Source organism: Vicugna pacos, chromosome 8 (assembly GCF_048564905.1).
Source record: "Vicugna pacos chromosome 8, VicPac4, whole genome shotgun sequence".
Taxonomy (NCBI): domain Eukaryota; kingdom Metazoa; phylum Chordata; class Mammalia; order Artiodactyla; family Camelidae; genus Vicugna; species Vicugna pacos.
Window position 1 is genome coordinate 672,291 of NC_132994.1, and position 24,872 is coordinate 697,162.

Consider the following 24,872-nt stretch of genomic DNA (forward strand, 5'->3'; position numbering starts at 1 on the left):
ATTACCATGTGAATAAAAGTAGCAAAAATGGTCATCCTTGACTTGTTCCTGGCCTTAGAAGAAAAGCTTTTGACTTTCCAACTTCTACCACTTCTATGTCTCCCAACACTAGTCTCTTCACTTGTTCTCTCTCCACATCAGGGTATCCATCATAAGGTTTCTACTGCCTTGTGACTTCTGAAGCCTCATGGATCTCTTTGTTTCTGCTCTCTTTTTAAAATTTTCTTCCAAAAATTGCAAAAAAGAGATCTACTTTGCAAGCTAGCCATCGCCCAGTATTGCCCACCCTTACTGAGCCAAGGTTACTAACAGGTGTCTTCATGGGCTAATGGCCAGGGCTTTAGCTCTCCATCTTGGTTCAAGGATTAAATCCTTCAACTAAGTTAACTGACTCAAAATCAGGAGTCATATGATACAAAGCATGATGGTCCAATAAGTATAAAACACTTAACAGCTGTTTTTCAAAAAAAATAAGGCTATGGACATGTCAGCTTTTCCCAGAGGATGACCCTGAGTGTGGTGGACACACAAGGAAGCATCGTCCCCTCTCCAACATTTGCCTAACTTAATAAGTTAGTCATTATTAAAATGCACAGAGAATATGTAAATAAAGTTGGATGTTTATAGCAATCTGGCCATAGGTAGATTCAATAAATTGTTCTGTAACAATGTGCTGACTATGCACAAGCGTCGTTGTTTGTGTGTTCTAGCTATTAGGCTTTTTACACATAAACATCTTATTGGTTCTGTTAGGATTAGTTTGTTGTCATTTAGTTATGTTTTTTCCTGGGTTTGGCATATCAGGTGTTCTATGAGATAACATATGTGATTTTTTTTTTTTGAACGCTGATTCTTAGGAATTGAAGTACCCGAATTTCTTTATTTTTGTCATATTTACTAAAGTACCTGGCACAAAATGCATCAAAACCTGGAGCAGAAGCTTTATGTAAATGCTTATGATATTGTATTGTTACTATAGTTGTCAGCCTACTTATAATTTGTACAATAATATATGTATGTAGAGATTGAGTTGTCAGTAAGAAAGTAGCCTCAAAAATAATGCATACATATATCTTACTGGCTCTGTGTGTATATACACACATGCAGATATACAGATATTCAGAAATTAGATAGCTAAATAGATAGATAGATGCAACCTATTGGTTCTATTTCTTTGGAAAATCCTAATACAGGTAATAAACATGGATATTAAGGTCAAGGAAGCCTCTAAAAAATTACCCTAGGCTATTACCTTAAATAAAAGTTTGCCACTATGGGCTAGCAACCGCGAAGTACTTGGGATGGTTGTCTGCGGTCAGGTGCATGTAATGTTAAGGTTTGTGGTGCTTTTGAGGCAGGAAAAATCAAGAAGATACACAGTGTGTATCAAAATCTATGAGATGACATAGAAGGATTTAGGGGAAAATGTATGGTACCTAATACCTAAAAAATAAGAATAAAGATCTCAAAACAATGACCTCAGCTTTCACCTTAAGAAACTAGAAAAATGAAAGATCAAATGAAATCCAAAGTAAACATAAAAAAAGAAAATAATAAAGATCAAAGCATAAATTGATTAAACAGTATGGAAAATCAATGACGCCAAAAGCTGGTTCATTGGGAAGTTCAATAAAATTGATAAACTCTAGCAAGACTGATTGGAAAAAAGAAAAAAGGCACAAATTAGCAATGTCTGAGAATGAGAGAGGTGACATCACCATAGATTTAATAGATAGTAAAAAAGTTAATTGGGGAATGTTATGGTGGTGAACAGAATTTAAGATGGCCCCATAATTGTCATATCTTGGTGCCAAAGACTTTGTATAATCTCCTCCCCTTGAGTGTGAGCAGGACCTCTGACTTGCTTGTAACCAGTGGAATGTGGGGAAGGCAATGGGCTGTAACATGGATGTGATTACATAATACCACGGTACTTTTTCTTTCTAGAATCTCTCTTCCTCCATTGCTGGCTTCAAGAAACAGGCAGCCATGAATTCTACAACCTCAAGAAAATGAACTCTGCCAACAACCCCGTAAAGCTTGGAAGTGAATCTTTCTCTGGCCAAGCCTCTGATGAGAACCCAGTCCTGGTCTATACCTTGACTGCAGCCTTGTAAGACCCTAAGCATAGGACCCAGAAAGGCACTCAGACTCTGAATCTTCAGAAACTGTAAGATAACATATGTGTGTTTTAAGTGACTAAGTTTGTGGTAATTTATTACATAGCAATAGATAATTAATACAACTACAAATAAATGTATGCCCATAAATTTGTTAACTTAGGTAAAATAGACAATTCCTTGAAAAATACAACTTACCAAATCTCACCCAAGAAAATAGATTACATACTACCTAAGAATATTCTCGAACACATATGTGAGTTTAGCAAGATTTCAGACTATATGATCGACTTACAAAGAATCTATTTTATATCTATATATTAACAGTCATTAATCAGGAACTGGAGTTCTTAAAAGTATGTTTTATAATATCATGAAAAAAATTACTTAATATGTGACAAAAGTCATTAAATGTCTCTTAAGACTGATATTATCTTTCTTTAGATACATTAATGGTCATAAGGTATTATCAGATCAGTCTTCTCAGGCTGTTTCACATGTGTCTAAATTTCTTGATCAAGTATTCATTTTACATAACTCTCAGACACAAAGAATGTATCTTTTGATAAGTTTGAGCTGTATCCAACCGTTATGGTAGTTCTTAACCACTGAACTTTGACGTTATATGATCTTCTTTTAAATTCCAGACTGACATTTGATAGTTATATAACGTAACACATTAGATTTTTACATTATAACTAATATACCATTTTGCACCTCAATTTCCCAATTTTTAAAATTTGGGTAGTATTACTTAATTGCTCTGGTGTCAGATGCCTGTGTTTTTGTATCTTTTCTGCCACTTTCTTACTATACCATTTGGGACATGTTAAATATTTCCTGTCATCAGTATTACCTCATCTGTAAAATAAGATGATAATAATACCTACATCATAACGTATGTATGAAGATGAAATGACATAAAATATCTAAAACAATTTATATTAGTACCAGGAATGTAATAAATGTCAGCCTTTATAAAATTCATAAAGGCTGGTACAGATTTAACACAAAGTCTCATAATGTTGGTGGCTATAACTCTTGTTTCCTATTTTCTATAATTGGGCCATTTCAAAACTAAGTGAAGAATACATATTTGTCAAAATGCTTTTCTTATAGGCATTTAATCAAAAGTAGGATTTTACAATATTATAAAATTGAGTTAAGTCTTGATGGAATGAATATATGAATATTTAGTATGACTGAAACAAGAGATACTTGAGACCATTAATTTTTCGAACTTCATTTAGCAGCAGACCCTTTTCTCAAATAAAATCTTACTTGGAAGATAGATATACACACACACACACACACACACACACACACACACACACACACACATACATCAAGTATATAAAACAAATAAAAAGGAAGTCCTTTCTTAGTTGAACACTAAGCTCACAAGACTGCATTTAGTGAGCATTTTTATGCACCAGGTGCAATTTAAAAATTGTAGCAACTCCTATGATGGCTCTGGGATGCCCCTTAGAGCTCTGAAGGGCAATGCACACACTTTAAAACCCACTCCTTTGAAACTGTCACTCTAGGACAAGAACCTTATGATGCATATTTTAACCAAACAGCTAGTATAGTATTGGGAACCTAGTGAGTGTTGAGTAAATATTGTTGGGATTAGCTGACACAGAAGAATCCAAGAGAATCTAGTAAATGGATGACTGTTGTCTCATGTTCCAAACACACCACTTTCTTGGGGGTAAAATCTGTTCCTTTCTAAGTCCCATGCACTGAGGTTTGTGATTAATCTGGGTCAGAAATCTCAGTCCAGTTTATGTCCTAGGGATATTTAAAAACACAGACTGGGCCATTACTGAATAGTATGAAACTTCAATTGTGCCTAGAGTTATCCTGAGTGTTTCTCAAGACACACAACTGTAGTCCATTTCTGAATGGCTTTAGGACTCCAGGTGACTCCAGGAACCACTTCCTGAAATTTACTAAAAATCTTTCAAACTCTCCAATGAATAATAAGTTTTCTTGGTCAAAGTCTACGGGTCATGATTTGGAATGTTCCCAAGCACCAGGAATTACAGTGTGAGCTGACATTTACACAGGCACTGTTCCAACTGTTTTCAGTTTTCAGTTTTCAGTTTGGAGTTAGATATCAATTAAGGGGCTAGCAGGTGAGGGGAAAGTAGGCAAGGGCATTTGAGTTAACAGACACGTCAGGACACAGCCTTGGCTTATGTGTTGTCTCCTTCCCAAATGCCGTATCTCCTCCATTACTGAATTTCAAGGTCTGCTCTTAAGGACAGTGTCTTTGACTTACAGTTCTATTGCACTGCTCATGCCTAATGGGTCTAGTAACAATTAACTTGATTTTTTAAAATGAAAGCTTTATGAAGTGTCCAATACAGTGCTAAAATGCTTATCAAGCACTATTAAATGTGCAAGTACTTGATGAATATTTGACAATTAAAAACTCTATAACAAAGTGTTTTATGTAGAAGTATGGGTAAATTAAGCAAACAAAATTTTAAAAAGAATAAAATGAGCCTTTTTTTATAATGTAATAGATAAGGTGAAGAAAAACACTAAAAATAGTGATTTTTCAGGATTGTTTTTAGTGACTTGAAATGAGGACAAATTGGGAGGAAGAGATATTGATTAGAAAATAATTTTCTGGTTTAAAATAATGGAATGAAAACAGAAAATTTTAGAGGGCAATGTAATTCCTATAAATCATTATAAAAATTATAAAAATTAAAGACAGTTTCTGAATTAAAATATTATTGAAAATCCAGATTAATAAAATATAAAGTAACACCATATATCACAAAGTTTACTCATTAGCATGAAGATCAATATGATTTATAACAATCTTTAATTCTTTGGCACCAATCCTACAAATCATCCTTGGGCCCTTACCAAATGATCTCTAAATATGACTTCTATGTCAAAAAAGCACTGATAATCAGGAATAGTCATATATTTTTCCCAAATCTATAAAACCTTTCTTTGAAGAAATTGATAGATATAAAATTAGATCAAAAGAAAGATTAATTGGCATAAATACATAAATTACATAAACAACTGTTTCTCTTAACATCTAATTTTCACTTCTTTCTTCCCTAACTAAAATAAGTTGTGGCTAATGACATTGCTTTATGAAGCCTGAGCCCTGTTTTAATTAAGTGTATCACTGGACTAGAAATTGAGATTACTGTGCTGTATTTCTAGCTCTGATTACATAATCTAATTAACTAATCAATTAACTAATCAGTTCTGTATCCATAGGCAGCCTGGTCAGCAGGAATCACAGATCATCCTAATCAAAACTAAAATGTCACTTCCCGTCTACAGGATATATTACATAAGAGTTATTAAATGATTAGCCTCCTTTATGTAAATAATATGAGTTATTGCAAATTAAAATAAAATGTCATAAATTTCTACATTAATGTCATATTTCATAACTTACAATGCTTTAGTATGTAAACTGTATTATGTATTATGTAACTGTATGTAAAAATGAATCAGGGAAGATGGTAAAGTAAATGTGTAGCTGTCAGAGGCTGTTAGATGGGGGGATGGGAAATGGTGGCAGAAAGAAAGGGAAGGCTAACATTTCTTATTACAATGTGGGAAGACAAAAAATATTGTCCATGGTAAATATAGTCACAGAGACTATGAGCATAATTTGAAGTTTCATAGGTGACCTGAAGAAGAACCAGGATTAATGACATATGACAACAATTAAGAGAAAAGCAAAATAGAAGACAGTGTAAGCAAATTAAATTACTTTACAATATAGCAGGATGATGTTTAGAAATGATAAATTTAAAATAATAGAATAAATGTATTATTTAATTATACAGAGGTGAACCTTAAAAGAATTAGAAACAGATGATTAAAGTTTTATCTCTTCAAAATGATACATGCACCCCAATGTTCACAGCAGCACTATATACAATAGCCAAGACATGAAAACAACTTAAATGTCCATTGACAGATGACTGGATAAAGAAGCTGTGGTATATTTATACAATGGAATACTATTCAGCCATAAAAAAGAATAAAAATGTCATTTGCAGCAACATGGATGGACCTGGAAATTGTCATTTTAAGTGAAGTAAGCCAGAAAGAGAAAGAAAAATACCACATGATATCACTCATTTGTGGAATCTTAAAAAAAAAGAAAGAAGACGACACTAATGAACTTATCTACAAAACAGAAACAGACTCACAGACATAGTAAACAAACTTATGGTTACTGAGATTTGCAAATACTAACTACTATATACAAAATAGATAAAAACAAATTTCGCCCATGTAGAACAGGGAACTATATTCAATATCTTGTAGTAAATTATAATGAAAAAGAATATGAAAACAAGTATATATGTATATGCATGACTGGGACATTGGGCTATACACCAGAAACTGACACACTGTAACTGACTGTACTTCAATAAAAAATGAAGTTTTTATCTCTGAGGGTCAATACTAAAGACATGCAGCAGTGGAACAAAAGATAGTTGTCGTTCCCATAAGTCTTTCCATTTAAGTTTTAACATTTTATTAATTTGATTGTTTAAATGTAAATTTTAAAAATGCAAGGAAAGAAACTTTCACTTCTGGAATGATGGAGTAAATTATTTGTCCCTATTCCTTCCACTATTTACAGTTAGAAACCCTGAACATTATACATAAAACAAGCATAAGAAAGCTCTGGAGGGAGGAGAGAAGAAGGAAGACTGACTAGGAAACTCAGGACCCAAGGACCAACACAGTGATAAGACCCCTGGGTTTCCTTTTTGCCTCATATACTCCAGATACAGAAGCGAAAGAAAAAACAACTGGGAAAGACCAGTGAACACAGACTAAAAAGCCCCAAGAGGGCCTGTTCCTTTGAGCCAGGGAGCCTGGAAAAGGGCAATGTAGCAAGACAGAAAGCTTACCAAAAACAGCTCTTCTACTCTAGCCAAACACCACAGAAAAAGCTGGGCCTTCCTCCCACCCATGCCAGCAAAGGAAGCTAAATTTCCACACTCACAGAGTCAGTCGAGAACACGTGGGGCGGCTGAACTTCCACCCCAGTCCAGCAGTAAAGAAGTGTCCTTCCCCTTCCCCTCTGGGTGACGCCAGAGGAGGCCGAGTAAGGAGTCAGGACTTTGAACACCATCGAAAGCTAATGAGGTCACCCTCCCCACACCCCTCACCCCACACACCACCTCATGGTGTTAGCTGAAATTACATGGAGAGCAGTAATAAGACACTGAGAATTCTGGCTCCTGAAGAAAATCCTGTGTGTGATTTTTAGACCCAATCATAGGCAGTTACGAATGCTTACCTGGCAGCCCTCGGCAGGGAAAGCTGCCCTCCCCACACCGGACTGGGGGCCCAGCCAATGCACTGCAGACTCTGAAGAGACTCAGTCCCACCCAGTCTTGCTCCTGTGTGTATCTGCATTCTTAGCCCAGTGCCTCCATTTGAAAGTCTTCTTACTGGGGAAACCTGGGGATACTTTTGCCCACTCTGACTCAGTACTCAGTATTTTAAACTCCTAGTCTTTATCCTTCTATCCCCTCTTCCCCTGGGTTCATAAAATGGCAGGAGCCTTTTGTTCAGGGCTCTCTCAGCAGCAAGATGGTAGGTACCCAGGCTCCCTGTGTCTGTGTCCCCCTGGCCTTCAGTGGGGAGCCAGCACTTTCTGGTGCAGCCCCTGTCACACTGCCAGTACGTGACTAAAGGCTTGACCGCGGCTTTCACCCGAGCTCAGCCCCCTTCAGCTCAGCTAGTACCCCTCTCAGCTAGTATCACTGGGAATCACAGGTATCAGAACTTCACACCCACCTGGCAATAGCAAGGGGGTGTCATCCATTCCCTGCTGGAGTGGCATCAGAGAAAGCCAGCTAAAACAGGTTTAAGTAAGATCTGATGTTCAAGTTTCCATCAAAAATCATTCATCATCAGGAACCAGGAGGATCTCAAACTGGGTCAAAGAGAAAGTGTCAAAGGAAATTTTAAAAAATACTTTGAACAGAATGAAAATAAATATACAATATATCAAAAATTTGTGGTACATAGTTAAAGGGTCCAGCATAAAATGCATATATTAGAAAAGAGGAAAATCAATCATCTAATTCCCACCTTAATAATCTAGAAAAAGAACAAAATAAACTGAAAGAAAGAAAAAGGAAGTAAATAAAAGAAATAAAAGTAGATATTAATAAAATTGAAAAGAGAAAAATAAAGAAATTCAATTTTAAAAGGTGGTTCTTTGATAAGCTGATTAATATTGACTAACTTCTAGCAAGATAAAAAAGAAAGAAGACACAAGTTACTAATACCAGGGGTATCACTCTAGACCCTGTAGGCATCACTAGCACCACAGATAGAATTATAAGCAGCTCTATGCACATAAATCTGAAAACTTAGATAAAATGGACCAATTCCTTAAGAAAAACACACAAACTACCATAACTCGTTCAATACGAAATAGGTTATTCGAATATCCTTATAATAAAGAAAATTTAATTCATAATTTTAAAACTCTCAAAAAAGAAATCTCCAAGCCAGATGGCTTCGCTGGAGAATTCTACCAAGTGTTTAAAGAAGAATTAATCCTAATTCTATGCACTCTCTTCCAGAAAGTAGAAGAATGAAGAACACATTCCAATTTATTTTATAGAGTTAGTATTACCCTGATACCAAAACCAGACACACACAGTACAAAAAAAGAAAACTATAAACCCACATTGTAGACAGACCACATATCTACGAAGGACTAAGATCTGAAAAATAAACAACACTCAAAACCCACCAGTAAAAAAAAAAATATACAATCCAATTAGAAAACCGGCAAAAGATATGAAGAGACCTTTTACCGATGGCTATAAACTATGAAAAGATGTTCAACATGATTAGCAATCAGTGAATTGCAAATTAAAACCACAAGGAGGTATTACTACACACACATCAGAATGGCAACAATAAAAAACAGTGACACTGAATGTTAGCAGGATGTGGAGAAACTGGATCACTCACTGTTAGCTGATGGGCACATAAAATGGTACCGCCATTCTGGAAAAACAGATTGGCAGTTTCTCAAAAAGCTAAACATGCAATTACTACACAACTCAGCAACTGCACTCCTGGGCATTTATCCTAAAGAAATAAAAACCTATGTTCACACAAAAAACCTATACATGACTGTTTATAGTATAGAAGCTTTATTCATAACTGCTGAAAACTGGAAACAACCCAGACACCTGTCACTGGGTAAATGGTTAAATAAACCATGGTACGTTTGTAGCATGTAATACTTCTCTATAACAAAAATGTGTGGACCTTTGATATGTGCCACAACTTGCATAAATCTCCAGGTAATGATACTCGGGGGTGGGGGGAGCTAATCCAAAAGGTTACATACAGATTGCATTTGTATAACATTCTTGAAATGATGGAATTATAGAGATGGACAGCAGGTTAGTAGTTATCAGAGGTTTAAGAGAAGGTAGTGGTAGGAGGGAAGTGGATGTGGATATAAAAGACAACATGAGAGACCCTGGTGGTGATAGAAATACAGGAAGGGTTGTATCCTGGCTGTATGTCAGTGTCTTGGTTGTGATGTGTACTACAGTTTTTGCAAGATGTTACAATTGTGGGAAACTGGGTAAAGGGTGTGCAAGACCTCGCTCTGTTATTTCTTACAATTGCATGTGAATCTACAATTACTCAAAATTAAAATTTTCACTGAAGAAATATTTTAATTTTTTAATGAGAAGGAAAAGACTGCAGCTTCCAGACGGTTGACATGACAAGGAAATACTTGGGAAAAAGGTGGCAGTGACTTCAAGTCATTGACTATGATATAATTTTTCTCAAACTACAAAGAGGATTTATTATAAGTTGAATGTCATAAAATATATTAACTCCCTAGCATTCAATTTTTATGATCCATAGGGATTTGATACCTCCTTCTGAATTCTGCAATTCTGATACAAATTAAATTTAAGCTGATCCAACAGGGGGGTGCTAAATGTGATAAAAGCAATTATGGCCACAAAGAAATACTGTAAAATTGATATTAGAACTATTCAACCCACAACTTCCTTCAATACCTCCTTCAAACACACACGGGCGCTCGCACACACACACACACAAATGCTTGTCTTCTAGGCATGTGCTCCCAGGTAATCAAAGGCTGCCTAAAGGTATTGATTTCAAATTCTCCTTAATTAATAAACATTACCTTGACTTTCTGAATAACTGTAGCATAAAGTAGCTCATGAAACGAACATTCCCTGTTTTTCCATCTTTCATACATTTGGACTCTGTCCTTTTGCATTCAGATGAGTAGCTCAAAGCTAAAAAACAGTTACCTAAAGGTTGACAAGTGGGAATTAAAGATCTTTCCTTTTTTCCACAGTTACTTCTTTTCCAAGAAAATAAATACCATGGTCATTTTCTCCTGAAAATTTATATTTTTCCTCACCCCAGGTGTGGAAAATGAAAAATATAAACAGAGGCAGATTATAGGGTAAACAATAGGCTACTTATGATTGTAATAGAAAAGAAAAAAATCTGACTCCACATTAGGTCTGTTTCTTTGGCTTTAACTCTGTGCCCTGTTTTCTAGGCTTAGTCTTGCTGGCTCTGCACCTTTTGTAAAAGAATGTTGCCTTTAGCCTGAAATAGACAGGAGAGCCTATTCTCAAGGCTCTGACCTTTGAGGATATTAATATTTTGCACTTACATAAAGGTAACAGGTTGCAGAATAGAAAATAACATTTGTTTTGTTAGAGGTTTTACATGGGACACCATGACCTGACCCAAGTGGACAGCTGCAAGAACAAAGGATTCTAAGAACAAAGAATTTCTACACCAAGAAGTTTGCAACAACCAACCACACCCCCTCCACTTTTTTAGTATAAAAAGAGCCTGAATTCTGACTTAAGGAGGATGGTTCTCCAAGACATTAGTCTGTCATCCTCTCGGTCTGCCTGCTTTCTAAATAAAGTTGCTATTCCTTGCCCCAACACCTCATCTCCCAATTTACTGGCCTGTCGTGTGGTGAGCAGAACGAGCTTGGATTCAGTAACATGATCTAACTTGACAATTTAAAGTGTCTCAAGGGGAACAAGATGGTGGAGTAAGAGGACATGGAGCTCACCTCCTGCCATGACAAAAATACATGTGGAGCAATTCTCATTGAAAACTAACTGGAAACTGGCAAAAAGAACTCCTGTACATCCAAAGCTGCAAAAAGATACACGTGTAATAAGGTAGAAAAAGAAGAAAAGTGATCAGATTGGAACCTGTGCCCCTAAGAAAAGACTCAAAGGAAAAGGGAGTTTGCACAAGCAGACTAGGGAGTGAGTGTTTCAAGCCACAGACTGGGTGCCCCCATTCTAGGGTCCTAAGCTGGGGAGACAAGACCCCTGGCTGGCTGGAGAATCACTGGGACAAACAGAATGGCTGTGGGAAGCTTTGGACTCTGCTCATAAGGAGCACACCCTGGCTAGCTCCCAAGACAGGTTGGAGACAGGTCTGCTCTAGCAGCTGCAGGATTTCCCACAACCACCTCACCATGCACCCCAACCAAAGCTGAGCAAATGCTCTGGCCCCGCTCAGTTCACACCACAGCACAGCACTGGATCAGGGGCAGCCACAACTGGGAAAAAAGACTCAAGTGTGGGAAGTGGAGGGGACCCAAGGCAGAGGCTAGGTGGGGCAGCAAGCAGCCATTGTGGTACTTACTCAAGTGGGTCCCTGGAAGCAGCCAAGATTTCTTACAGGCCCCACCTTCCCTGGAGAGCAGATCTACAAGAGGGAGTAGGGAGCAGAACCTGGGGGCAGTAACTGGCTGTGAGAGACAAAGGGGGCATGCACCTAAGGCTGTCTGAGCAGAGCCTTGGGCACCTGCATAGGCAGTGCATCAAACTTCTGTCGGCATAAGATCCTTTCTTGCTCTAGCACTCCTCTCCTCTGAAGCCAGGGTCCTGGCACAAGGAGAGGGAAAACACACACACTTAAAGGGAACAGATCCAGCTCAGATTGATCTTCAGGCTGCTGCTCCAGCAACTTAGGTTCAGACACTGATCTTGATAGGGTGGTGATGGCTACTGAGCAAAGGGGAAGTCCCACCTCACACCTGGCTCCAGCTCTAGTCCCCTCCATCTCCAGCCCCACCCCCTGCCAAAGTGATGCCTGCCAACACACCCTGAGGAAAGACATGACTTGCATCCACATCAAATCCAGCTCTCACCCAAAGACGCTGGGAATACACAGTCTGTATAGGGATACTCCCACATAGAAACACCCCTTCAATGCTGCAGTAGGTAAATGTTTCGCCTAAATTCATAAAGGCAGAAAAAGTCAAATAAAATAAGAAGACAGAGGAACTGATCTCAATTGAAAGAGGAGAAAACCATGAAAGAACTAAAGAAATAGAAATAAACAATTTATCAGATAAAGAATTCAAAGCATTGATAATAAAAATGTTAACTGAGTCAGGACAAAGAATTGATTTAAACACTGAACATTTTGAAAAATAACTTGAAAATATTAAAACGATTCAATCAGAAATAAAGAACTCAATAGCTGACATAAAAATACACTCAAAGGGACACATAGCAGAAGAATGATACAGAAGAATGTGTATGTGATCTGGAAGATAAAAATAATAGAAATCACCCAATCAGAACAGCAAAAAGCAAAACAATTTCTTATAAAATGAGAACAATTTAAGACATCTCCAAAATAACATTAAGCATTCCAACAGTCACGTTATAGGGGTCCTGAAGAAGAGAGAGAGGCGATTGAAAATGTATTTGAAGAAATTGTGGCTGAAAACTTCCCAAACCTGAAGAAGGAAATAGATATCAATATACAGGAAGCACAGAGGGTCTCAAATATGATGAATCCAAACAGACCCACACCAAGATATAACACAATTAAAATGGAAAAAGTTAAAGATAATTCTAAAGGCAATGAGAGAAAACCAAAAAGTCATATACAAGGGAATCCTGATAAGGCTATTAGCTGGTTTCTCTGCAGAAACTTTGTAGGCCAGAAGGGAGTGGCATGATATATTCAAAGTGCTGAAAAGGAGGTGAAAACCTGCAACCTAGGATGCTCTACACAGCAAGGTTAACTTTCAAAATTGAAGGAGAGACAAAGAGCTTGTCAGACAAGCAAAAACTAAAGGATTGCATCAATATTAAACCTATCCTAAAAGAAATGTTAAAAGGTCTTCTCTAAGTAGGAAAGAAGAATCTATAGGAAAGGGAAAATCCTGCTAGGAAAGGCAAATATATAGTAAGGATTGAGGATCAACCACTAAATAAGCCAATACAAAGATTAAAGACAAAAACTGTAAAAGCAAAGAACTGCAAAAAGCAGCTATAATTGCAATAAACAGGTAAAGGATAAACATGAGATGCAAAATATGACATCAAAAACACAAAATGTCTCCCATATTACTCCCAGAAGGGATTAAAAAAAAAGGTAGATTTTTAGAATGTCTTTAAACTTAAATGACTACAAGTTTTAAACAAGTAGATATAGTTATACGTCAACATATATGAAACATATGGTAACCATAAATCAAAAACCTTCCATAGATACACAAAAAGAAAAGAATGTAAGCATACTACTAAAGAAAATCAACAAACCACAATGGAAGAGGCAAAAAGAAGAAGAAATGAATTGAGAAGAACTATAAAAACAACTGGAAAACAAGAGTACATACCTATGAATAGTTATTTGAAATGTCAAGGGACTAAATGTTTCAATCAAAAGACACATTGTGGCTGATTGGACAAAAAATAAGAATCTTCTGTATACTTCCTAAAAGACATTCACTTCAGAGCTTAAGACACACATAGATTAGAAGCAAGGGAATGGGAAAAGATATTTTATGCAAGTGGAAACGAAAAGAAAATGGGGGTAGTAAAACTCATATCAGAGAAAATAGAATTTAAAGCAAAGGCTATAACAACAGACAAAGACGGGCATTATGTAATTATAAAGTGCTCAATACAAGAAGAGACTGCTATACTTGTTAAATATATGCACCCAATATAGGAGCACTTAAATATATAAAGGAAATACTAACAGGCATACTAAAGGAGAAACTGAGAATACAAAATAGTAGGTGACTTTAACACTCCACTTACATCAATGGACAGATCATCCAGACAGAAAATCAATAAGGCAGCAGTGGTCTTAAAAGACACAACAGGCCAGTGGGCTTAATAGATAACTATGGAAAATTACATCCCCAAATAGAATACACATTCTTTTCAAGTGCACACAGAACATTCTCCAAGATAGATCACATGCTAGGCCATGAAACAAGTTTAATAAATTTAAGAAGTTAGAAATTATATCAAGCATTTTTTCCGACCACAATGGTATGAAACTAGAAATTAGCTACGGAAAGAAAAATGAAAAAGTACAAACATGTGGAAATCAAACAACATATAACTGAAAAAAACCAATGAGTCAATGAAGAAATCAAAGAGGAAATCAGAAAATACCTCAAAACAAATAAAAATGGAAACACACCACTCCAAAAATCTATGGGATGTGGCAAAATCAGTTCTAAAAGAGAAGTTTATAGCAATACAGGCCTTCCTCATGAAACAAGAAAAATCTCAAATAAGCCAACCTAACCTAACACCTAAAAGAATGAGAAAAAGAACAAACAAAACCCAAAGTCAACAGGAGGAAGGAAATAAAGATCAAAAAGGAAATAAATAAAATAGAAATCAAAAACAACAGAAAAGCTCGATAAAACCAAGAGCTGGGTTTTTTAAAGATAAACAAATTTGATAAACCTTTGGCCAGGCTCACCAAAAGAAAAGAGAAAGGGCCCAAATAAACAAAGTAAGAATTAAAGGAGGAGAAATAACAACTGATACCACAGAGATACAAAAAAAATCAAAATACTACAAAAAGTTATATGCCAACAATAAAAAATCTACAAGAAATGGGCACATTTTTTGAAATGTGCAAACTGCCAAGCCTGAATTGGGAAGAAATAGACAGTCTGAACATACCAAAAACTAGTAGTGAAATTAAATTTGGAATAAAAAAACTATCCAAGCTATCCAAGCCACGGCATCTATACCATCTGATTCCAACAAAAACGACGGACACAGAGATAAGCGGAAGCAAAGAGGAGAAAGAAAATACCTGAGGTGTGGAGATCGTCACACTTGCATCTTCCCAGTGCAAGAACTGGTTCCTCCAGAACCATTGCACGATCTTGTAGCTGACGCGTGGCTTTAGGAAAAAGCACGGATGACGAATGACACCGTCTGAGGATCTTCAGGCGTCCTTGGCTTTCCCCTTGGACAGCAGCACCTCGTTCTTGGGGCCGGCCCACCTCTTTGAACTCTTTCAGGGTCTTGAAGTACAGCCTCTGTTTTTCTAACAGTTCCAAGTACTGGTCGTTCAACTGGTCTCCTCTCATTTTGTCTTCTTGCTTCATCTTTTCCTTCCACGATCTGTTCCATCTGACGTAAAAGCTGGTCCCGAGCAGCAGAGGAGGCCATGTCTTGTGAGAAGTTCTCATGAATCTAATTCAGCAGGCTAATTACTTTTTCCGGATAAACCTTTTTGTCATCCAGGGTATTATATAAAGCGAAAAACCGCCTGGTGTCTGTGCACTGCTGAAATCTGGCGGTAGAGTTCAGTAAATCTGCTGAATCAGCTCGGCTCGGCTGGGCACTTCATCAGTCTTGCGAGGCAAAATTGCTCTTTCTTGATTTCTTCGAGCCTGTAGTATACGGATCTTGTAAAGTATCCCTTTCTCCGTATTAGGCTCTCTGTCTAGGTCTTTGTCGTGAGTCGTCTCAGGGGCTAAGGCACCACGCAGCTCTCCCCCGGAGAGGGTCTCTTCACCTCCGCCTGGCGCCCGCTTGGCCTTCAGTTTCCTGCTGCAGCCGGGCCATCTCTCGACAACGCCCTTCAAACTCCTGTTCCTGACTTCAGATTTTCACTCGTGGCTACAAGGGCTCTCAAGTTCTGCAGGATACTCAGATGGGCTTCGATTCCTTCCTCTCGAGGACTGCGTGCTCTTTGTCCTGTTTCTCGCTGTAGCTGTCCAGCTCTGTCCGCGTTTCCTTCTCTCCCTCCTGTCTGGCTTGCAGGCTGCTATGGCTTGCCTGCAGCTCTTTCGTAGTTTGGTGTTCTGCAGAATCCGCTTGTGCAAGGAAATGAATGACTTTCCGATGATGGAGTTGGGAGATGCCTCGTTTTTCTGGACTTTCTTCAACTGGTAGCTCAGACTGCTTCTCCCTGTACTCAGACACAATCTTCTTATCTCGGCGGAGCAGACACCCACGATCTGGCCTATGGAGCTGGCGGTCAGACGGCTCTCCTCGTTGGCCACGGCAGTCATCTTGGTCTTCACCGACTGAACACACTGCTCTTCAGCATCTTGAAGCTTGTCCTCCTCATGGGCATAAGCTTCTGCAGCCGAGAGCCCTGCGGGAGCGCTATTTTCTTGTCCTCAGCCTTCTGTTCCACTCTGGCAGCTAAATCCGTATCTCCTGCCGTATTCCAAAAGCGTAGCACAGATTCGCAAGTCTTCCTGCAGCAGCAACTAGCTTCCCTGCTGGCGTCTGTATTTCCAACGGGGCTTGTAAGCGTCCAAGTGGTCAACGACTGTCTCCATGGCCTTTTCTTTTCTCTTGGTGAAGCCGTCATCCTCGAGGAGACTGCAGGTCTTCTGGGACTGAGATACCGAGTAGGCGCGGATGTGGCCACCCATCTCTTTTGTTTCTATAGGCCGCTTCACCACCCACTGAACAACAGGAAGTAGGTTGATAAAATCCATCCTCTGGATCTGATGCGGCTCCAGCTGATGTAAACACTTCATTCCTGGCAGGACGGAAAGGATTTTTTCTGATAGAGCTGTTTTCTGACCTATGGTAGAGTTTTCCTGAAAAAGCAAATCAACATCCACGTCAAAGCTGCAGGTGGTGATGCACGAGGTCATAAGGTGACAAGCCTTTAATTCTTGCCCCCAAACACCCGCCTGCAACCAAGAGCTCCTGAATTTCAGTCAGCTTGACATTTTGTTCATCTTTTCTTGTTTCTACCTCCGGGAGACCCTGGCCCTCGGGACCCTTGGGGAACCCCAAGGAGTGCCACGCCGTGGCAGCCAAGCCACGCGGAGCATCCGGAGGAAGCTGTCTCCACCCCAAAGCTGCTACCGGGTGGAGTACCGGGCGGCGCGGCGGGCTGGGAGCGCAGCGGCCGGGCGATTACCCCCGCGTGAGGGCAGCCCCGGGCGAGGCCCCGACCCCCGCGGGCCCTGGAGCTGCAGTGCCGCACGCTGATCAAAATTTTTAATGCTTCTTCTCAGTTACGACTTTATGGAACAATTTAATTAGACTTAGGTTAAAAGATAAGCCTTGAAATCGAAAAGATTATTGAAGATTTACCTTCCCAGATGTATGTGCTTACACTTCTAGGGATAGATGAGACCCAAAGCCATAGATACATTCCAGGATTTGTAAAACAAGAAACACTTGTTTTATCTTTCCCAGGAGACACATTCCAAAATCTCAGGATTCTTCCCCTTCTCTTTCCCAAGAAAATTTGTTTCTTGTAGGAAGCAAAGCTAACTCTCCTGTCTTTGAAACGTGAGGGGACAATCTATTTGGCTTCTATATAAACTCCAGATCCATATTTGGGGGGCTCCTTTCCTGCAGCACAGCACATACCTCCATAAGGCCTGTCCGTTGGCTCTCTGCATCATCCCAGAAGGAGGAAGAATTGGGGAGAAAAGCAACAAATAAGGTTATTTCTGTAAGTAATAATCTGTTCCTGTCCCTGCAACTACTTTCAGGATAATACAAATAGAATTGTTAAAAATTTATCACTCAGCCCTATCTTAAGTGTTTTACATGAACGGAGTTGTTTATTCCGCATTACAATACTATGAGTTAGGTCCTCCTATTTTTCCTATGTTAAAATGGGTCGCTGAGGCACAGAGATAATAAGTAACTTGCTCAAAGCCTCCTGAGTAAGTAACACAGGCAGAATTTGAACCTAAACAATCTAGCTTCAGAAGCTGTGCTCTAAATTCTATGCCACGCTACCTCTAACTGTTCCTGACTCGCACTGGGCCAGTACTCGCTGTGTCTAGAAGTCTCTTGCTCAATGATATCCAACTTCTTCTTTTCACAGTTGAAAACAATTTTACAGATTGTCCCCAGCTTATGACAATTCCTATTAAATTTGTACAACTTTATGATCGGGCAGAAGTGAAATGCATTCAGTAGAAACCATACTTCAAATTTTGAATTTTGATCTTTTTCCAGGCTAGCCACATGTAGTGTGACCATCTCTCGTGATGCTGGGCTGTGGCTGGGAGCCCCATCTCCAATCAGCCACACCACCACGAGCGTACAGTTGATACACTTATAACTATCCTGTACCTGTTTGACCACTGTTTTTCACCTTCCATACAGTATTCAATAAATTGCATGAGGTATTCAATATTTTATTATCAAATAGGCTTTGTGTTAGACGATCTTGCCTGACTATCAGGTAATGTAAGTGTTCTGAGCACGTTTAAGTTAGGCTGGGCTAAGCTATGATGTTTGATAGTTGTATGATGGATGTATTAAATGCATTTTTCACTTATTAATATTTTCACCTTACAATGGATTTATCAGGACATGACCCCATCGTAAGCTGAGTAAGATCTGTATAGGTTGTCTTTCTGCCTAGTGTTTGTGGGTCCCGGAAGGACCCATGTAGCTGTTTAATGCTTAATATAAAGCACTCTCTTCTCAAGAGAATTCTGCCAATTTTGTTTTGAATGGGCTATATATATATGCCATAAGTATGTATTGATGGCTATGAGCTAAGCTGATAAGTTAATTTAATAGTCCCCATTTCTACCACATTTATTAAGATAAAATTGTCACTAGTGTTTGATTAGCTTTAAGTATTTTCCATACAAAAGTTTTAAACTTTCCCTCTCAGCTCCTCCTAGAGAAACTTCTGTGTATTTTAGTCATGGCACTGGCAGGAAACAGACAGGATAGCTGAAAAGAGTTTAATAAAACATTTATCTGCAAAGGAGTAGGTAGTGTTAGGAGAAACCTACAAAGGCTGGTGCAGCTCCCTAGTACCAGGACAATGAGGAGCTAATAGCACCCCTAGGTCTGAAGGACCAGGGAGGGTTACTAGAACCCCGAGGGAGAAGCTGTGGTTGTCACAGAGGGCTGCCCCCAGGAGTTGTGACCTACAGCAGAGGGATAAAACCAAACGATACAATCCAGCAAAAAAAGGAAGTTGGAGGAATAAACACCCAAAACCCATTCTTCTTCCATGATCATATCTCCACGGGTGCCTCCTGTTAGCCAGACCTGACCTGAACCCAGAGAGGGAGGGATCCTTTGGTGTACTTCATAAAAGTCAGCCCCCCAGGACAAAAAGGACAGTGAAGAAAGAGGGAAAGTCAATCATGAAAAAGAAACAGGAAATATCAAGCACATCCTGGGATCAAAGAGACTTCACATGAACTCTTCTCTGTCTGTTCTTTGCAAAGGCAATTTCTCTTTAAGTAAGCAGTTTCTCACTCATTTCTCATTCCTCGTACATGTGGTAAAGGGCAAAGATGAACACAATTAAGGGCTTCTCTGCAATCAGCAGCCACAGCAAAGCTATCATGTGACTCAAGCCATGTGCCAAGGACAAGAAGCCCCGGCCACTGTGGAGAAGTTGGTGGCATCAGAGGACACTGGCTGTGCAGGTGGAGATCCCAAAGATACAACCAGGATCACAGGAACACAGCCCGAGGCCTCTGAGATGGAGCAACCGAATGAGATTTATAGAGAAACTGGACTCTTCCAGGCAAATCTTGCTCAACCAAGGTGAAAATTAAGATTAAGGCTGAAAGATAGAGAAAATTAAAGTTTATTAAGCACAACTTCTGTCAGGTTTTACATGTATTATTTCATTGGAAGACACAAACTACGAAACTTCTATTTCAAGGATCATTATTATTTACCTATTTTTAGCATCTCTGATGAAGGAAATTTGGTAAAAACTAATGGTGATAAGTAAAAAATGTTATAGCAAGGACTGAATGGACAGGTCTCCCAGCTTCCACACCCCTCCAGACATACCCACCCAAAAGTCTGTTCATTATCCATACAACAGCTGAAGTGATTCTTTTGCAGTATGAGCCAGATCACATTACTTTTCTGCTTAAAATTCTCCAATGCTTCCCTGTTTTATTTACAATAAAATCGAGACCTTACCCAGTCAAAAAGCCCTACCAGAATTTCCCAAACCATGCATCATGCTCGTTTGTGGGTCAGGAAATAAGGTTCCCCAGAAATGCACAAGTGAGGTCACCCCTTATTTTCTTTGAGTCCAGATGACACGTGCCCAGAGAGAACCTTCCTGACCACCACACAGAAAGGGGCGCCACCAACACTTTCATTCTTTTTCCTTACCTTACTTAGTTTTCCTCCAAAGTTTTTTATCAAGTGAGATAGCACGAATTTATTTGTCTGTTTGTTTCATCTGTTACCTTACTGGAAAGTAAGTCTACGAGAACAAAGACGTTACCGTGTCTACTACTGTACCCTATGCTTGGAACAATAGGGGCTCAAAAATTTGTTGATGATGAGGGGATAGATGGAGAGAGGGATGAGGTTTGAGGAAGCAATATGCTAAGAGGATCCTAGAGTTAACAGAGGACCTGGCTTCCTTCTGAAGGAATCACCTTGCCTCTCACCTCCCCCTGCTGTACAGCTCCCTACCCAACCTCGGGCACACACCGATATCACATACCTCTGTCGCTGCCACCTTCAGGACGCTGCCTACTGTTAACAGCACCCTGAGAGGGGAGGCTCCAGCCAGGGGGCAGTGTGGGGAAGAGTGTGGAGCGAGTCCTCATGTGATTGTCTGCTCTGACTTGCCTAGACTGAAGACCTTAAAGGGGTGCCGGGACTGGCTACACACTTTAGCACCCCACTTTAAAAGCTGTAGCCAGCTTAAGGCTTCACTGTCCTCAGCAAGAACCCCCAGCTATCTCAGATCCTTGGCACCAACCCTCATCTCTTAAATTATCTCAGACTCTTATTTCAGCCTGCCTCACTCACAAATCCAACCTTATTCCAAATGTTTTTCCTTCAGAAATCCCAGTCAATTAATACTGATTAAATATGTGGTGACTTTTAATAACTCATCAACCAGAAAACAATTAATTTCATAGTATATACAATTTGTTTTAAGTCTTAAGAAAGAAAAAAATGTTTATTTCTTAAAGCAACCATACAGCATTGGTTATTAACAAGCATTACATCAAAACCAATTGTTTTCAAAATGAATGAGTTGGTCCACTCCATTTACAAGTGTGCTGGCCCTTGTGATCGAGGACCCTCTACCCCTAGGTTTTGCTTCCCCTTCACCCCAGACTGCCGTCCTTGGGATCCTGGTCCTTAAATGAAGGGGACAATGACCACCATTCCCCAGACAGCGTGGCTGAGGAGTAACACCAGGAGGCCGACAGAGGATTAGCCCAGAGCACACCGACTGGAGGCCCAGCAACTTCACAGAGTTCTGAAGAATAAGAAGGCATACTTGGAAAAGGCAAGGACTTATTTATTCATTCATTCAGCAGATATTTCTCTGCCAAATATTAATGGCCTAACATGTCAGTCATAGCTCTAAGCCCTGGGGATGCAACACAAGCAAGATACACAAGGGACCTGCCCTAATGAGCCTAAGTGGGAGGATAAGGAAGTGAACAAGGAAACAATAATAAAATTCAATCCTGTCGGAGAATGATAAGCCTGTGCGTGAAATAAAATGAAGTAAGGAGGCAGAGAGTGAATGAGCACGTGGGCACGGGGCGGGTGGGGTGGGAAGTGCTTTAGCAGAGGAGGTCACAGAAGGCCCCTGAGTCGTGACAGCTGAGCTGAGTGACGACAAGGAACCCACCGGGCAAAGATCTGAGGAAGAAATGTCCTGGCAACAGGAACAGCAAGTGCAAAGGCTGTGAAGTAGGAACCAGCTTCAGTGTCTGAGAAAAAGGAAAGAGGCTAAGGTGGCCAGAACCTGGTGAGCGAGGGGAAGAGTTGAAGGAAATAAGAGCAGAGAGACCGCAGGCTCCAGTTCAAATACACACCCTGTCCAAATACGTGTTGTTAATGTGAAACAACACAAATGCCGAGCTAATTCTTAAAAGAGAAGATCTATGATGTAAGAGAATTGATAATCATCAAGGAAAAACTACCAATGGGTACTAATTTAAAAACTGAGAAAGGATAGAAGATTGGGGATTTGGAGATACTACTATATATAAAATAGATAAATAACGTTACACCATACAGCACAGGGAACTATATTCAATATCTTGTAGTAACTTACAGTGAAAAAGAATATGAAAACTGGTATATGTATGTATATGTTTGACTGAACTATTATGCTGCACCCCAGAAGTTGACACAACATTGTAAACTGAATGTACTTCAATTAAAAAAAATAATTGAGTAAAAAATCATTAAAAAAATAGGAAGAGGGAAATTGTTCGTCCTACATCAGGAAATGTCAGAATATACAATGTTATTCTTGATTTTGAGCAATACAGAAAGTAGCTGATTCCTGAAATTTTATAGATAAGTTAATAAGATAAAATGGAGCATATGTAATTTCCAAATAATTAGAAAAAATGCCAAAATAAATCTCTATCTATCTAGAAAAAGAAAAGACAAAGCTCAAAGAAGCTGACAGAAATAAGAGCACATATCCATGGTGACAGTAAATGACAAGTGGGTCAAAAATCAACTATTATTAATAACAGGCAGGCATAATTTTTAATTAAAAAATATGAATAATGATATAACAAAATATTGATAATGAATATAAGGCATTAAACAATGAAGCAATATAGTCATTTATTAATTAGTTCAAAGCAAAGTATAACTTTCATTAAAACTTATATTACAAATAGTCTATCAACAAAATAAGCAAATAAATATTAGAATTATATGGTAATGCAGAAAGCAAGTATAAAACAAAGATGGAATTTAAGACCAGTACAGAGAAAATGGATTATTTGGTAAACCGTGTTGAAATAATCAGGTAACCATTGGGAAAAAACATAAAAGTTAAATCAATATAATTAAATCATAATAATACCAAAACATAGAAGCTTTTTTTTATAAGTTTCAAGTGTTGAATGTCATTCCAAATGTGATACTAAGAAGTCACAGAAGAAGAAATGGACACATTTGACTATATTTTGAAATACTGAATAAGAAAACTGTAAACAAAGACAAATAACAGACTGGGGGAAATTTTGCAATTTGTAACATGAACAACTACTTCCCTTAATATATAGCTAATAAGAAAAGATCAATAAGCCAACAGGAAAATGGACAAAGCCTAGAACAGAGACCCACAAAATAGCTCTTAGAAATAGGAAATGACAGCCCTCTTAAAAAGAGAAAAGAAGTTAAAACTGCACCAAAATGCTATTTTTTAAATTAATTAATTTTTTATTGAGTTATAGTCAGTTTACAATGTTGTATCAATTTCTGGTGTACAGCACAATTTTTCAGTCGTACTTAAATATACATATATTCATTTTCATATTCTTTTTCACTGTGAGCTACTACGAGATCCTGAATATACTTCCATGTGCTCTACAGTATAAACTTGTTTATCTATTCTGTATATACCTGTCAGGATCTACAAATCTGGAACTCCCAGTCTCTCCCTTCCTACCCCCTCCCCACTGGCAACCACAAGTTTGTATTCTATGTCTGTGAGTTTGTTTCTGTTTTATATTTAAGTTCATTTGTCTTTTTTTTTTAGATTCCACATATGAGTTATATCGTGGTATTTTTCTTTCTCTTTCTGACTTGCTTCACTTAGAATAACATTCTCCAGGGGCATCCATGTTGCTGCTAATGAAATTATGTTGCCATTTGCAGCAACCATTTGCAGCAACATAATGCCAAAATACTATTTTTAAATCAATCATATTGTCATAGCTGAACATTTGATACCTCACACTTCCAGGTGAATGTGATATCAATGTCACTAGTTGGGGAACGTCTTTGTTCAACCTTTCTCTGTATTCCCCCAGAGTAGATAATGCTCTGTCAATAAATACTTCTTGAATTGACTCTCTAATGAAGAAAAGGAGCTCATCGTGGAGTTTGAAAATGATTGATGGAATTAACATTATTTGTTGAAACTCCAGAAATCCTAAAAGCATTTTTCTTCCATCAGAATTAGTACAATAAACTACTGGGTGCCTCCCTACCCCCCAGATCTAGTCTCTCTCTACTCTTATCTCTGACCACACTACCTTGAGAATTACCTTATAGATCTCAGAGATCATTGGGTCTATGCTGTGCTAACAAATATTTGATATTGTGTAAATATTATGAGCATATACATATATAATTCAATAGAAACTATTTGTGTTTTAATTCCATGCCTATAAGATAAAATCCAGTATATGGGACATGAGGTCATTTTACATTCAGGATCCAAATAAAGTTTTCAGTCTCACATCTTGTCATACCCCTTGGACCATTCTTGTCCTCCACCAGGTTCTCTCAATTCTAATCACCCCAGACTCTGCTCTCCAGACTGACTATGCATTTTCATTTTTCAGTTTTATTAGGTAAAATTGACACAATTTGACCGCACACATACCATATATTGCATGTAAGTACATATATACAGTCTACTGCACATATTTTTAAAATTTACATGTATGTACTGTTCATT

General features: G+C 38.6%; 3 pseudogenes; all 3 read right to left on the minus strand.

Annotated features, from left to right (window-relative positions):
• LOC102526235 (genetic suppressor element 1 pseudogene) overlaps positions 1-15,348 on the minus strand; it is a 37,340-nt pseudogene extending 21,992 nt beyond the window's left edge.
• The window catches only part of LOC116279086 (otoferlin-like), a 445,501-nt pseudogene that overhangs the window by 250,588 nt on the left and 170,041 nt on the right, over positions 1-24,872 (minus strand).
• LOC102525987 (coiled-coil domain-containing protein 93 pseudogene) lies at positions 15,420-17,233 on the minus strand (annotated as a pseudogene).